The sequence below is a fragment of the Gymnodraco acuticeps genome, unplaced genomic scaffold, assembly GCF_902827175.1.
Source record: "Gymnodraco acuticeps unplaced genomic scaffold, fGymAcu1.1, whole genome shotgun sequence".
NCBI lineage: Eukaryota > Metazoa > Chordata > Actinopteri > Perciformes > Bathydraconidae > Gymnodraco > Gymnodraco acuticeps.
The window spans coordinates 141,718-159,157 of NW_022991938.1; the positions used below are offsets into that span (position 1 = coordinate 141,718).

Here is a 17,440-nt window from a genome sequence, read left to right on the forward strand (position 1 = left end):
AAGGAATTCATATTCAGTTTTCAGTGTTACCGTTTGAACAGGAAGAATGTCACATCATTTTGAAAATCCTGGCAAACAACACGGCGCCTGCTACAATCCCTGAGTGCAGATTGGTGCTTTTGAAAGAGTTGCGTTGAAAAGAGAAGTGCTGGTTAGCAGACCGCATGTTCATCTGCAGCATAATCAGAAAGCATTATCAGGGGAGTTATTAAAAATGCATTCAGGAGAAAAAATAATGCCAAGACTTGATGGAAAAGCAAATCAGAAGTAATGTAATCCCATCGGCAACGGCATATGACATATATGAATAAATGCATCGTTTGCAGCATTTGGAAACTCTAGCAATAAGCACTGTATTTTCTGAAAGCAACCTCATTTAACCGGTTAAACCAAACGCTCTGTGACCCCACTTGAATAAATCACAACAATCACAAATATACCTCATGTAAACTCTGAACGACAGATTTTTCGGGATCTGTTGGGAGGCAGAAATCGGCTGTTATCCAATATGGTGAGTTTTATAGCACATATTTGGCTATTTTAACATTCAACGCATATGAAGCAATATTAGCAACCCTTTTTGAGTCGTGTTTCAGGACACATAAAGAAGGTTAGTCCAATATTTACTATCCTTTTTGCTCTCCACCACCTCCTGAGGAAAATGGCTTTTTCACCACTTATTGCTCCACTATGTTTACCAGCTAGTTAGTAACTGTATTACTTTATCTTTTGGTGGGGAAGATAGCATACAGTTAATTTTTTTATGTTTTTATTGATGAAATAATTATCAGCAGATAATTACAATAACAACTACAGTGAGAGTGAACCTATTCGTGGGTCGGAAGACCAAAACAATAGGCTGAAATTTGCTCTGAAGCGCCAAAAAGCTGTGAATGTAGTGATAATTCTCTTAGAGTATGTTACATTTAGCAACACTTTTTAACATTTAAGTTGTTGTTTATCCCTTTTTCAACAGCTGTGAACTAACATGGGTCAAGATCTAAAGACATAAGATTCAAAATTCGTAAAAAATGCAGATAAACTACACTGTTCCAACATCATTATATTGGATAAATACAGCATATAATAAAGGTTCAAGTCAGATTTTTAAAGGTGTCAGTATTGTCTTGCTAATTTGAAAAAGCATAATTGAAATGTCAGCAGTTGATGTTATGTAGTGACTTTTAAGGAGAGAACTAAAGATATATACTGTGCTGGAGGTAAATACAGAAAGTCAGGAGGTTAAGCGCTCATTTATCATGCTGGATAAAGAACCTCACAATGTTGCTTTGTAGGCACATCTGGAAAGAAAACGGCACTCTCTTTTTTCCTCAGAAAAAAGCAGCCATCAATACACCAGACTTTGTAAGCTTTTTATCACTGGAGGACTCAGCTGAAGTTCTTAAATACCGGCGGGTGGTATTCAGATATGAGCGTTCAACTTCTGAGTCGGAGGCTACCTTAGGAAAACTGCCTGACGCCGCAGCAGGAGGAAAATCAGGACAAGCTGAGGCTCTTATCTCCGTCTTTTATCACAATTCCTTTATTCCATTCTCTTCTTCTCCCACTCCCCTTCTCCTGTCAACTCCCTCCCTCCCACTCCTCTTTGTGTGTCCCTCCTTAAACACTTTACTCAAATATAAGTCACGGTAGGAGACTCCATCTCTCTCCCCCTCTTTCATATTTAGTGAACGACTCACTGACAAGTCCTGAAAATGGGCTTTTACCGTAGTAAGGAAGGAAAATGATTGAGGGTAAAGGCGGGGAGTGGGGGGATGTGGAGCAACTGGAAGAAAGATGGGAGGGGGGGGAATTAGAGACATAAAGAAAATGGGTAAATATGGCAAAACTGGGGTATTACTAAATACTGCTTTACTTTACTAGATTACTCACTGCTAAAAGTTATTAGTTGAACTAGTTACATTACTTTTGGACTACTCTGTAACATCACCTGAGATGCACCATAAATCAAATTACTTACTAATAGCGTTACTCTGTAGCGTTACTCTGTAGCGTTACTCTGTAGCGTTACTCTGTAGCGTTACTTTGTAGCGTTACTCTGTAGCGTTACTCTGTAGCGTTACTCTGTAGCGTTACTCTGTAGCGTTACTCTGTAGCGTTACTCTGTAGCGTTACTCTGTAGCGTTACTCTGTAGCGTTACTCTGTAGCGTTACTCTGTAGCGTTACCTTGAAGCGTTACCTTGTAGCGTTACCTTGTAGCGTTACCTTGTAGCGTTACCTTGTAGCGTTACCTTGTAGCGTTACCTTGTAGCGTTACCTTGTAGCGTTACCTTGTAGCGTAGCGTTACCTTGTAGCGTAGCGTTACCTTGTAGCGTTACCTTGTAGCGTTACCTTGTAGCGTTACCTTGCAGCGTTACCTCGTAGCGTTACTTTGTAGAGTTACCCTGTAGCGTTACCCTGTAGAGTTACTCTGTAGCGTTACCCTGTAGCGTTACCCTGTAGCGTTACTTTGTTTCCTCACTTTGTTTCCTCACTTTGTAGCGTTTTGAAGTCTTTACACTGGCTTCCAGTCTGCCAAAGAATTGATTTTAAAGTACTATTGCTGGTTTTTAAAGCACTAAATGGTTTAGGACCAAGTTATATCAATGACCTCCTGCAAAAATATGAACCATCCAGGAGTCTCAGGTCTTCTGGGACGGGTCTGCTCTCTGCTACAAGAGTCAGAACTAAACATGGAGAAGCAGCATTTCGTTGTTATGCCCCAACCATCTGGAACAAACTGCCGAATCCTGCAGGTCAGCTGCAACTGTCGATACTTTTAAATCCCGATTAAAAACGTATCTCTTTGACGCTGCATTTGGATGAGTTGTTCAAAATCAAACTGCAGTATGGCTTTTTATCCAAATATTTTATACCTGTTGTGTTGATTTTATTATCTTCGCTTTTTAATAATGTGCTTCCACTGTATTTGTTCTTAAATGTATTTTATTTCATTTTGTAAAGCACTTTGGGTTGCCGTGTGCTGAAAGGTGCTTGTAGCCTTACTTTGTAGCACTTTACCCCCAACTCTGATTGGGAGTAACAGGGAGAGACAGCATTGGGAGCAGAGAGGGGAAGTCAGTAGGCAGACTGAAAAATGACGCTGCAGCCCGAGATCTAATCACACGTCTTGAGGCTAAAGCAGAGATCATCTCACTCCCACTCCCTCAAAGGGACAACTCCATCACCAGACGCTTCCTGAGGGCCCGAGCGAGCTCCACCTCTCACATCCCATTCCCTCCTGCAAACATGGCGCCTTAGAAGTTTTTATTGGAGGGCAGCGCGCTGATGAAGCCACACGGCAGGGCTTCACCTCAGAGACACCTTCAAAAGAGGAGTTCAGTTTATCAAGGTGCACATTTAGATGATGTGCGGGTAAAGATGTTGATGCCACATGAAAGGGACCATCAGCAGAGAAGCAACACCACAACTCAGAGCATAAGTTTGATGCATGGTGCAGCATTAATTACATAAAAGAAATTCCCTTTAAAGGGCCCATGTCATGTTTTCTGGTTATCACCCGTCCTCTTGTGTGTTATGAAGGTTGTTCTGCATGTAAACGGTCTGCAGAGCCACAAACCCTCAAAGTACACCCTGTAGCGAGTAAAACTCTAACACAGAGAAGACCTGTCTGTGCTGCCCCAGAACGCCTCGTTGGACATTTCTCATTTTCTATTGTTTGCTTCCTGGGTTCTGTGACGTGTGAACTCCCAAATCAACAACAAATGACCGGATTGGCCCAAATGGACCAATCCGCGGAGCACCTCCCACACCAGGATCCCTTGGCTAACTAGCAGGGAGTCCCATTGACTTGCATAGAGCTCCCTGAACGCTGGTATAGACGAGTTGGGTTGGCGCAGACCCATTCTCACAGCGCTATAAACCTTTTACTCAATATCAAGCCACACTTATTGTTTTTACTTCGGATGTGAGTGTTTGTGTGCTCAGGATGAGTTTAGCTTGTTCTCGCTGTATCGCCGACCCGGAAACCTGTCCGCTCCTCGCAGCAACGAGCCTCGCAACGTCCCGACCAATCAGTGGGCTTCTCAACACTGGGCTCACAGGGAGGAGGGGCAGGAGCTCCAACAAGCCGTTTAGGACAGAGAGTGAATACACAGACTATACAGAGATGCTGTGAGAAACCAATGTGAGTTTGGAAAATTGCACAATATACATTTATTCTAGTAGACCTCAACAATGGAATTATGATCAGTAGAAATGGGACTTTTAAAATAGATGCCATTACTACACATTATGGGCCATTTATGAATTCAGGGATTTATATCAAAACATTAATAGGCATATACAATTATGTTAACATCTATAAGAGGTTTCAAATTCCAAGAACACATACGTTTTATTTTATTTTTTATGAATGGGTTACAGACTTTGTGGTCAGTTGATAGGCTTTTGCTGTGCTGTTCGAGCAATGTATTAAAAGTGTAAAACTGTGTCTCCAGGCCAGTAAACAGTAAGCTATCACAGATATATTGGTTTTAGCGCGTATACAAGCAGTTTTATTTCAGAATTTCTATAGGAGATACGACTGCCTATTTTCAGGTTCATACTTTTATATTGGGTTTCATACTGTCGGTCTAAATGTCCCTATAAAAGTTTTCCATTTTCCATATATCTCCCAATGTTGCTTTATATTGTTGGGGAATTGTATCCCTCTCCACTAATAGGGTCTATGCTGTACATACATTTTTTTAAATATTGGGCTATATAAACAAAATTGGTTTAATTAATTGTGTTTCTATTCATAAATTGTATCATTGTTGTCACCTTAAGATGACTTATCATTGCAGGTATATTGGATTGTATAGCATGATAATATCCAGCCTCTTATTGCGTCGTCCCCCTCCAGCCATAACATCACAGTTTTAAACTTTGCAATTTCCACCACATGTCCATCAACAGCTAAGCATCTTGTTTAAGTGGCATTTATCACCGAAGCACAACCTCCCCACTGTGAGTCGCTCTGGATAAGAGCACTGACTTAAGTGCCTAAAAATGGAAATGGATGTAAATGACGCTGAAGTGGATACGGTTCTGGCTCTGCAGCGTGTCAGTGAAAGCAGCCTCATCCCGAGGGTTTTTAATCTATGACTGATGGATGTAAGACCAAGACAACGATTGTAATTATCATCATCATCATAAAACATTCACCATTAACGTCATCAACGTAATACTTATCTCTTTCTGTCACCAACCAGCCATTATCATAACCATAATCACTCACACGCCGCTCACACACTCAGATTCCAACACACAAGATGATCAGCATTAAAAACCGAACATCTATCCGTCTTTGAATGCAACACACACTCCCCGCACTAGTGCAGATGAATACATATGGATGTATTATCTCATCTGCATAGCTAAAGCAGCCCATCACAATGCGTCTGAGCGCCGGCTATCAGAGCCACTCACACTGAAGTAAAGCTTCCAGAAGTCTCCGCGGCTAACCCCGACCATACCCAATGGCTAATATAGAAATGAAAGGTGCCAACACATTTCCCATATTGCATTTTCCCCGGAATGGGCGGCAGTCCGTTTCAGGCACATCTGAAAGAGTGTCAACGAGGATGTCTCAATTATTCATTGAGTGACTGATTTATGTGGTTTCATACGGTGCATATTAAAGGCTTTGGGAGGCACAGGGAAGATGGTTTTATGTAACTGCTATTAATTGGGACCCTCTATGATTTTTCCCCATCTCACAGTATGCTAACAGCTACATTTAAAGGTAATGGACTATGCATGAAGTCAAGCATATGCAGAAAAGATAATACTTTTTAAAAATGCAGAGGACCCGGCGCACATTTGAACCTGCAGTATCTCTTGATGCCGTTCAGTTCTATAGAAATAATGATGAAGTTTGAAGGGCATATAGAGGGAAATAATGTGGAACGTTACAAAGACATTTTATGGTCTTATTTGCATAATTAAAACCTGTGAGAAGTTTACAGTTAGCTTCTGACTGTGTGGAAATTAAACGCTCGACTTTTTACTGATCAAAGAGAAGTGCTCATTTGGAATATATGCACACGTCTCTCAATGCATATATAAAACAGATGGTGAGTGGATCAGAGGGGCTGGTTTTCAAGATTGCCATGCTACTATTTCTACATTTACACTCTCTATTTACTCTGCATTGCATAAGGGATTAATACTTAAAAAAAAATGTTTTGCGTGCATCAATGGACAAAACAGGTCTTTGTAGTACACAGTTCTTAAAGGGCAAATATTCTGCTCACTTTCAGGTGTATATCAGTATGTAGTGTCTCTACTTTAAAGAGTCCTCTCCTGCTGATGTTCAGGTGTATATCAGTATGTAGTGTCTCTACTTTAAAGAGTCCTCTCCTGCTGATGTTCAGGTGTATATCAGTATGTAGTGTCTCTTCTTTAAAGAGTCCTCTCCTGCTGATGTTCAGGTGTATATCAGTATGTAGTGTCTCTACTTTAAAGAGTCCTCTCCTGCTGATGTTCAGGTGTATATCAGTATGTAGTGTCTCTACTTTAAAGAGTCCTCTCCTGCTGATGTTCAGGTGTATATCAGTATGTAGTGTCTCTACTTTAAAGAGTCCTCTCCTGCTGATGTTCAGGTGTATATCAGTATGTAGTGTCTCTACTTTAAAGAGTCCTCTCCTGCTGATATTCAGGTGTATATCAGTATGTAGTGTCTCTACTTTAAAGAGTCCTCTCCTGCTGATGTTCAGGTGTATATCAGTATGTAGTGTCTCTACTTTAAAGAGTCCTCTCCTGCTGATATTCAGGTGTATATCAGTATGTAGTGTCTCTACTTTAAAGAGTCCTCTCCTGCTGATGTTCAGGTGTATATCAGTATGTAGTGGTCTCTACTTTAAAGAGTCCTCTCCTGCTGATGTTCAGGTGTATATCAGTATGTAGTGTCTCTACTTTAAAGAGTCCTCTCCTGCTGATGTTCAGGTGTATATCAGTATGTAGTGTCTCTACTTTAAAGAGTCCTCTCCTGCTGATGTTCAGGTGTATATCAGTATGTAGTGTCTCTCCTTTAAAGAGTCCTCTCCTGCTGATGTTCAGGTGTATATCAGTGTGTAGTGTCTCTCCTTTAAAGAGTCCTCTCCTGCTGATGTTCAGGTGTATATCAGTATGTAGTGTCTCTACTTTAAAGACTCCTCTCCTGCTGATGTTCAGGTGTATATCAGTATGTAATGTCTCTACTTTAAAGAGTCCTCTCCTGCTGATGTTCAGGTGTATATCAGTATGTAGTGTCTCTACTTTAAAGAGTCCTCTCCTGCTGATGTTCAGGTGTATATCAGTATGTAGTGTCTCTACTTTAAAGAGTCCTCTCCTGCTGATGTCCAGGTGTATATCAGTATGTAGTGTCTCTACTTTAAAGAGTCCTCTCCTGCTGATGTTCAGGTGTATATCAGTATGTAGTGTCTCTACTTTAAAGAGTCCTCTCCTGCTGATGTTCAGGTGTATATCAGTATGTAGTGTCTCTACTTTAAAGAGTCCTCTCCTGCTGATGTTCAGGTGTATATCAGTATGTAGTGTCTCTACTTTAAAGACTCCTCTCCTGCTGATGTTCAGGTGTATATCAGTATGTAGTGTCTCTACTTTAAAGAGTCCTCTCCTGCTGATGTTCAGGTGTATATCAGTATGTAGTGTCTCTACTTTAAAGAGTCCTCTCCTGCTGATGTTCAGGTGCATATCAGTATGTAGTGTCTCTACTTTAAAGAGTCCTCTCCTGCTGATGTCCAGGTGTATATCAGTATGTAGTGTCTCTACTTTAAAGAGTCCTCTCCTGCTGATGTTCAGGTGTATATCAGTATGTAGGGTCTCTACTTTAAAGAGTCCTCTCCTGCTGATGTTCAGGTGTATATCAGTATGTAGTGTCTCTACTTTAAAGAGTCCTCTCCTGCTGATGTTCAGGTGTATATCAGTATGTAGTGTCTCTACTTTAAAGAGTCCTCTCCTGCTGATGTTCAGGTGTATATCAGTATGTAGGGTCTCTACTTTAAAGAGTCCTCTCCTGCTGATGTTCAGGTGTATATCAGTATGTAGTGTCTCTACTTTAAAGAGTCCTCTCCTGCTGATGTTCAGGTGTATATCAGTATGTAGTGTCTCTACTTTAAAGAGTCCTCTCCTGCTGATGTTCAGGTGTATATCAGTATGTAGTGTCTCTACTTTAAAGAGTCCTCTCCTGCTGATGTTCAGGTGTATATCAGTATGTAGTGTCTCTACTTTAAAGAGTCCTCTCCTGCTGATGTTCAGGTGTATATCAGTATGTAGTGTCTCTACTTTAAAGAGTCCTCTCCTGCTGATGTTCAGGTGTATATCAGTATGTAGTGTCTCTACTTTAAAGAGTCCTCTCCTGCTGATGTTCAGGTGTATATCAGTATGTAGTGTCTCTACTTTAAAGAGTCCTCTCCTGCTGATGTTCAGGTGTATATCAGTATGTAGTGTCTCTACTTTAAAGAGTCCTCTCCTGCTGATGTTCAGGTGTATATCAGTATGTAGTGTCTCTACATGTCTCCATGCTTTAATGTTCAAAAAGCTCTTTATTTTTCTCCTACTGCCTGTGCTGCAGCACCTCTTTTCACCCTCTGTCTGAAACCAGAGCCCAGTCTGCTCTGATTGGTTAGCTGGCCGGCTCTGTTGTGATTGGTCAACAGCTTAGAGATGTCCCGCTCCTTAGTCTATCAGCACCTCAGCCTTTACAGACCATTTACAAGCACAAAAACCTAACAACACACTTCACACAGTTACATTTCTCGACAAATGTGTGATTTATTTTTGTCAATCAGCACTTTTTGCCCCGGAACTCATCCTCTGAAAGCAACTGCACCCTCCCAACCTGTCCAAGAATGGAAAATAATTAGGAGTAGATTGGAACAAATGGCAGAGAGCACAAAGAAGAAAATTGGGTGAAAAGAGGAAAGACTGATTGATAAAAAAGGAACAAGGGTGAATGAAGAAAACGAGAGGATAGTAGCAAGGTTAGAGAGATGGATGATGATGATGAGCGGATAAACCCATGAACAATGAGTTTGTTGGACCAAAACTCTTAAATAACATTTGGAGCTGTTGCCAGCCGAGTCATTAAGGAGGAAAAGATCAAGGTGACTTTTCTTTCCACTTCATGCGGCAACAACATCCCTGGCATGTTAGCAGTGTGTATGTGTAGCCTCTTTTCCACTGGCAGAAACAAACTAACATTTGGCTTTTGTTTTCCGTGGGAAAGGTTAAAAATCGGCATTTATTCCCAAAACAATTACTCAGTATTGCAGGAATGATAGTATTTATCAGCTACAAATCCCATTGACATCCAACATATGGCTGGACGTGCTAATGTTTCCACTTCTTTGGCAAGTCTTTGTGATGCGGGTTAAAAATAATATATCATAATTCAAAAGAACTTGGATTTGTGCAAATATTACAATGTATTAATGGACAAAACATCCATTTAATAAGTTATACTCAAAGCTGAAAAACTCCAGTCAGACAATAGTAATTGTACTTCCTAATCATCGTCTCACGCACTTTATTCAAACTCAACAAGAACAAAGAAATGCTCATTAAAACCCTGTTCCAACAAACACCAACTCTTGTTTTGATCTAGTTTGTAGGAACAAAAGATTACTATAAAACTAACTCTGCCTGCAGGTGCATTCATGACCTTGAATCTGACACAAAGGAAATAACAATAACAAAGGCATACTCGTCTATTTGTACTTGAAAATCACTCTTATCAGAAATATGGGTCATAATTCAGAGTGGGGAGGGTACATGTGTGTGTGTTATTATCAAGCCTTTAAAAGCTCTTAATATATCAGTTTTCCCTCTTCTTGTGTAAACTGACATGATAACATATCACTTGTTATTGACGCCTTAAATCAGCATTTAGCAGGAGATCAAACTTCATGCAACTTGTGAATTTATTCAAAGACGGTATAATAGAATGCACAACTACAGATAAGTCAATTCATAATCAAAATTAACTGGGTTTCTTCTCTGTTAGCAAATAGAACTTTATCATAGCTTTGACGGTGTCAGTTAATGTACAAAGTGTGTTCCCCCCCCGCTGCTGTAACTCCACAGGTATGACACCGAGTAATCAACGACCTGAAAACTCCCGTCAGACAGCAGCGCAGCAGCAGCCTCTCAGCGGGGGTACCCTTCACTGTCTGACGAGAAAAATGTAAAACACCTTGAGCCAAATATCAGGATGAAGGAGAAGAGTCTCCGAACTTCAGACACTATCGAAGAACTTTCACGGACTTCATTGGCACACGCTGCTCTTCTGAAATACGATGAATGAACGATAAGAGATTTGAAAAGTCAACATCTGGTGGTTGGTATGTGCCAATTGTTTGAAATTACAACCGGGGGCCTTGCAGGGTTGAGAAGTTAATGTGATTTGATAGTTTGTTTGAAGCAAATTTCAACCAATGCTATTGTGGCCATTAACCAAATTAGTGGATCATTTAAAAAGTTTACTACGTTGTTCTTCATACATCTTTAAAGGGGACCTATCATGCAAAATGCACTTTTTGATGTATTTTATACCTAAAGATGTGTCCCCGGTGTGTCGGGGAACTCACGCAGCGTCAGAAAATAAAACCCTTTCTCTTTTCCTCCGTACCAACATCTTTTAAAAACAGGGCTACAATATTACATGTTAGACGCTTTTATCCAAAGCGACTTACATACTCAATACTGTGGACAATCCCTACAACGAGCGGATACAGATTTGCTGCCGAACTGACGTCAAATCGGCGGCGGACCCACAGAGAGTTGCCATCAGAAACAATGCCTGACGTGTTTTGGACATAATCTGGTCTTTGTTTGCATTAGCAAGACTCGCTAACACTCAGAGCTAACCTGTACTGGAGAGCACAGAAATAAAAGCAGGAAATAAAAAAAAGAACTCCCCTTGTGATAAACCCGCAAGAGAAAAAGCATTTGAGCTCCATGCTGTTTCAGAAATAATCCTTGATGTGGTTTAGAACAGGATGGCGTTTTCATCACAGCGAATTTAACTTTATCTCCGGTAGAAATTCTGATCAGGCATTACGCTCCGCCTCCTCTGTTATTTTTCATAGCTAAGAACCCAAAAATCCGCGTTTCTCTAACAGGGCTGCAAAGAGGGGGTTTGAGCAGAAGGAGGCAGGGCCACACACACCACACACACACACACACACACAGCACACCACCACACACACACACACACACACACACACCACACACACACCACAGCCACACACACACACATCACACACACACACACACACACACACACACACACACCACACACACACACACACACACACACACACAGCACACCCACACACACACCGACACACACACACACACACCACAGCACACGACACAAAACACCACACACACACACACACACATCACCAGCACATCACACACACAGCCATCACACTACTACACACCACACACCACACACACACACACACACACATCACACCACACCCACACACACACACCACACAACACACACACCCTCCTCCTCCTCTGGACTGATGCTCTTTCACGAGCACAAAGCCAGTGCAATGAAAACATCAGTACCGTCCTGGCAGCACCAAACGAGTCCTTGTTGTTGTTTGCGGAGCAATGGACGCTTCTTTACCTCCTCCAGTTGATAGCCCTCTATTGTTGTGTTTTTTGATGGGAGGGAGGGAGGCACTGACTTGACACGCGGCCGATATAATTAGCTCTCATGATGAGTTCAGAAGGGGAGAAGAGGCACAGAGGCCCGGAGTGACACAAAGGGCAAAAGCCGCCTGATAATGGAGCCCATCCATCAGTCGTTCACTCTCCATATCTGTCTGTCTCACGTCAGCCATCCGAGCAGCCGTACTGGGCTTCTGATGGAAGTCATTTCAGAAACGCTGGGAGAGGAAAGTGGCTCTGAAGAAATGCAAAGAGAGGAAATGGAGTACAAGCAGTGATAGCGGTGCCATTATGGCGTGCAATCTGGCAGGAGGGAAAGAGAGGGAAGTAGGAAGCAGACATTAAGGCCACGGATCGGCGGGTAACTTTAAAAATGTAATCCATTACAATAACTAGTTACAGGTCAAAAAATGTAATCAGTAACGTAATCTGAGTAATAGACGTGATATTTTTCCGTTACTTTTGGATTACTAAAGTGTAAACATTGACCAGATGGTTCAAATCAAATCAAGTTTTATTTATAAAGCACATTTAAAAGCGATTTCTGGTCGAGCCAAAGTGCTGTACATGTAATAAAAACACATTACTACAATCACAATAAAAGACAATAAATTACAACAGAAATATAAAAAACACAGGGAAAAGTCAGGAGTCCTGCTCCGCTCTGACTAGAAGGCCATGGAGAAGAAGTGTGTCTTAAGAGTAGATTTAAAAACCCCTAGGGTCTGGGCCGACCTCACATGGAGGGGCGCTGCTAACTTCATTCACGAGGATCTTTGAACAACATGGATGTCTGTACCAAATGTCACGCCAATACATCCAACGATTGTTGTTATCAGAATCCCTTTATTACAGCAGGAAAGAGCCACAGACAGCTTAATGTTACATATGTTTAAAAAAGTACTAAGTTATGATATAATAACAAATATTATAAAAAAATATTATAAAAAAAAATACTTTTCAAAATACAAATCCTGTAACAGTTCTTAGGATTTAGCAGCCAGGTATATATTACAGTTAGTAATGGCATATATATTTCACATATTGCACAAAGTTGTTTGGTATTTAGCAGCAAGGGGTGATATTGGGCTGCACGATATAAAAAAAAAAATGACATTACGATATTTTTCCCCCCTGCGATATATATTTGTAACTATCTTTAACCGGATGAAGGATTTTAGTCACGGACGTCTGGATCTTAACTGGTTGACTTATAATACCTTAAGTCATGAACATGTCATGATAATGCATGTTGCTTACCCTCAAATAAGGGGCTTCATCTGTGAATGAAGAAGAGAAGAACCTTTTTGTATCCAAAATAGTTCCAGATGTTGCTTTTCTTTTTGGAAGTAAATCTTCGTTCTCGCAGGTATTGTCCTCCTGTTCCTCGCTCATTTTTTACCGGTGTTTTGATGGTCTGCAAACTAGCGGGGCGGGGCCTGCTGTGATCTGATCAAGAATGATTGTGATTGGTGGTTCTGAGCCTGCATGTCACTTACATGAGAGTTGTCAAGTTTTCCTTTTGTAGCAAGCAGCAAAATAATTGTAACATGACGTGTTTGAGTTCATTTACCTACTTAATATCGCACGTCCTAAAAAAAATAATTAAATAATAATAATTATAAAAAATTAATAAAATCACACGTCCCTGCGATGTGAATATCGCGCATGCGCATATCGCGGTTATCGCCATGACACGATATATCGTTCAGCCCGGTGATATAGTCTGTGTTGTGATAGGGGAGGGGGGGGCTACAGCTGTGCTGGTTGTACAGTCTGATATTTCAGTATAGACCAAATTGAAGACCAACTGACGTTCCCATTCCTAAAAATGCAATGCAAATAGACACAAGAGAAAATAAATAACAATAAGATGTGTTTTACTAAGTGTGTGTAACAGTGTGACCTTGGAAAAGAAGAAACTAAGATATTTCATATACAAAAATATAGAAACAATAATACTTTACAAATGCTGTTTAAGCTTAATACAGTAAGCAAAAGCATATATACATTTAATTAAAGTCAACGTTTCAGTTGATCAGCTAGTAATCTCTATTCTTTTTTGAATAACAGTAATCTGATTACTTATGTATATAATGTAATTGAATACAGTTACCTCTCTTAGGTGACAGTGGTGTGGGTAAATGTGTGTTTAAGTCGTGTTTTGGACAATGATTTTAAAGGATTTATTGGTATAAAAAAAATGTAACTCCACACAAAGGTGTATATTCCACAGGAAGATAACGAATTAGAAAAGACAAATAACAAAAGGTGATATGAATTCAAAGTACTGTATCATTGGTTCTTGAAACGTACTCTAATCTCCATGTTATCCATTACTGATTAATGAACACTCAATGTGAGGGTTGGTGGTTAGAGACCCACCTTCCTCCTGTCTCGGTGAGTTCAGCTGCATCGTGGGGCTTTGAGAGTTTTTTTTTTTTTAACCACAAGGTTGCTTTGACCTGAATGAAATCTCCTGCTTCTGAAATCTCATTTGCTCTCCCAAAACCCTCTCTAGCTTCGGCTCATTGCTCTCATCGTTGGTTCAATTTTGAAAGCATATGCGTGGGTGTGTGTGAGTAAGAAAATGAGAAAAACATGGAGAAAAAAAGAAAAAGTCCATATGCACCGGCTGGAGGGTATTTTAAAAGAGACCCTTTCCTTATTTTCGTGATACTCTCATGGTCTTAAGGACTCTTGGATCGGTGTTAAATCACAGCAACAACCTCACCTTAACTACAATGACTCCCGTAACCTTGGCCATCCTTTAGCCTGTCAAAGAACAAAAGCCACTTCTACAGGGAGCCATTAAGACGAATATAGCTCAGGGAAGTTTCCAAAGCACCAGATGGGCAGCGCTTTATCGCAGCTCCAGGGCTGGACAGCAGTCTCACTGAGAGCGAGAAACGAGGCTAAATCTGAGCATCACATGGGAAATGTTCACGTTCGATGGTGGAGTCGATCAAAGAGAAGGAAACTGCAGGTGGATGCTGATTGGTGCCTGAAGCGAGTTAGATAACTGCACACTGTAATGTACTGCACATACGTTTAACCAAACGGTTATCATTTCTAATTCATGTGAAAATGGTAGGGTTTTCTCAGATAAAGCATTATCTATGAACCCTGAAGAAGACTTTAATTTTGGTATCTTTTTCATTGTTGAGTGTTTAAAAACTCAATGTTGTTCTGAAAGGTATTACCAGAATACAAAGTAGATTTTCTTATCGGTATACGGAAATAACACTGTTTTACATTATTGTGAAGGCAAATACATAAGTATGAATGCCTCTTTTATAACAAACATATTTGATCAATATAAACCAATAAAACATTTAATTTTACCTTACCTTACCTGCAAAGTAAACAAAGGTATATGTCATTTTGGATTAAAGCCCTCGGCCACTACAATATCGACTAAGTACATTATGATCAGGGGCGGATCTACTGGGGTGGCATGGGGTGGCAACTGCCACCCTAAAAAATAGCCTTGCCACCCCAGCTGCCACCCCAGTTGGCAGCTTTGTTTTGAAAGAAAAGTTGTGGCTCATCGGACATTTATGAGAGAAAATCTCTAATATCCGAGTGCAAGTGAATGCAGCACAAGACGCGAGCCTTGTAACCCCTCCCCCGGCCCTGGCTCGAGCGTGGAAATATGATTGGCGGCGATTTCATTTGAACAGGACGGCGCAAAACAAGAAGCATTCGAACAAGGAATTAGGTATTTGCGGTCTACAATGACAGAGAAGAGACTCTCACGTTTGGCTGTACTCGGCATTGAATCAAAACGCACTAAAGTTTTGGGTCTTACTCATTGTGTGAGGCGTTTAGCTGAACAAGATGGTAATCGCCGCATTCAGCTGTAATAGGCATGCCAACTTGATGCTCTGCTCACGGATGATCATAAATAACTGTTAAGATGATGACCTTGTATGTGTGTATATATTTTTTCTTTGTGGGGGTCTGCCCACAAAAAACTGTTTAAAGTCCTGAGAAAGTCAAATAAGACAGTGTGTAAAACTACACTGCCCAGCCAAAACAAAGTAACCACTTTGATTTGGCCAGTAGGTAAGGGCTTTCCACTGGATAATAACTGCAGCGATGTATATGTTTTAGGTGAACAGACGTTTTTTTAACACTAACTGATATAAAGTCAAGGTTGTAACTGTTTGCAATAAAGTCGTGGGGCGCTGAACTGTTCTTTTGAATCTTTTGAATTTTGATTTATGATAGTAATTACTTGTCTTTCAAATTTGAAGGAGGTTGAGCAAGCATCTTGAGGAACATTCATCATTAACTCCTCCAAAATGTTTTTATATACACTGAACAAAAATATAAACGCAACACCTTTGTTTTTGCTCCCATTTGTCATGAGATGAACTCAAAGATCTAAAACATTTTCTATATACACAAAATAACCATTTCTTTCAAATATTGTTCACAAATCTGAAAAAATCTGTGATAGTGAGCACTTCTCCTTTGCCGAGATAATCCATCCCACCTCACAGGTGTTCAATCAATCAATCAATGTTTATTTATATAGCCCAATATCACAAATGTTACATTTGTCTCAGTGGACTTCACAGTGTGTACAGAATATCAGTATGACAATACGACACCCTCTATCCTTAGACCCTCTGTCCTTAGACCCTCACATCGTACAAGGAAAAACTTCCGGAGAAAACCCACAGTTTGAAGGGAAAAATGGGAGAAACCTCAGGGAGAGCAACAGAGGAGGGATCCCTCTCCCAGGACGGACAGACGTGCAATAGATGCCGTGTGTAAATTGAAAAGATAATACATTTGCAACATAGGTAGTCCAAATGTTTGGAAATGCATGTGTGTATAATAGGAAGAAGAATCCACGATGATATCACTATCACAGATTTTTTCAGGTTTGTGAACAATATTTGAGAGAAATGGTTATTTTGTGTATATAGAAAATGTTTTAGATCTTTGAGTTCATCTCATGAAAAATGGGAGCAAAAACAAAAGGGTTGCATTTATATTTTTGTTCAGCGTATATATATTCAATGATAAATGAATATGTGAATCATAACAGTGATTGCATCTCGTGTACTAACCAGAGTTAGGAAAAGGGACCACATGACTCCTGTTCTGGCTGCCTTACACTGGCTCCCTATAGAACACAGGATAGAATTTAAATTCTTCTTCTCGCCTACAAAGCCCTTAATGGGCAGGCGCCATCTTACCTTAAAGAACTCATTATACCCTACTGTCCTACTAGGGCATTGCGTTCCAAGAATGCAGGGTTGTTGGTTGTTCCTAGAGTCTCTAAAAGTACAATGGGAGCCAGAGCCTTTTCTTATCAAGCTCCACTTTTGTGGAATCAGCTTCCAGTTTGTGTTCGGGCGGCAGACACCCTATCCGTTTTTAAGAGTGCGCTTAAGACCTTCCTTTTTGATAAAGCTTATAGTTAGGGCTGATTAGATTCAGCCCCTAGTTTTGCTGATATAGGCTTAGTTTGTCGGGGGACATCTTACTTCTTCCTTCTCTCTGTCTATACCTGTGTACTCTCATGTTCAGATTAACCCAGCTTCCCCAAATTTCTTTCTTTTTGGTGTCTATATACGCCGGGATCCGGAGTCATGGATGATCCTGCGGTCCTGTGTCCTAGATCGTGAGCCCTGGATCTTGAGTCGTGGCTGTGGTCCTGGATCATAGGTCCTGGATGGATATCCTCGTGGATTCATCTTCCTATTATACACACATGCATTTCCAAACAT

General features: G+C 40.6%; 1 protein-coding gene across 1 annotated transcript in view; it reads right to left on the minus strand.

Annotated features, from left to right (window-relative positions):
• The window catches only part of snx29 (sorting nexin 29), a 200,233-nt gene that overhangs the window by 47,051 nt on the left and 135,742 nt on the right, over positions 1-17,440 (minus strand).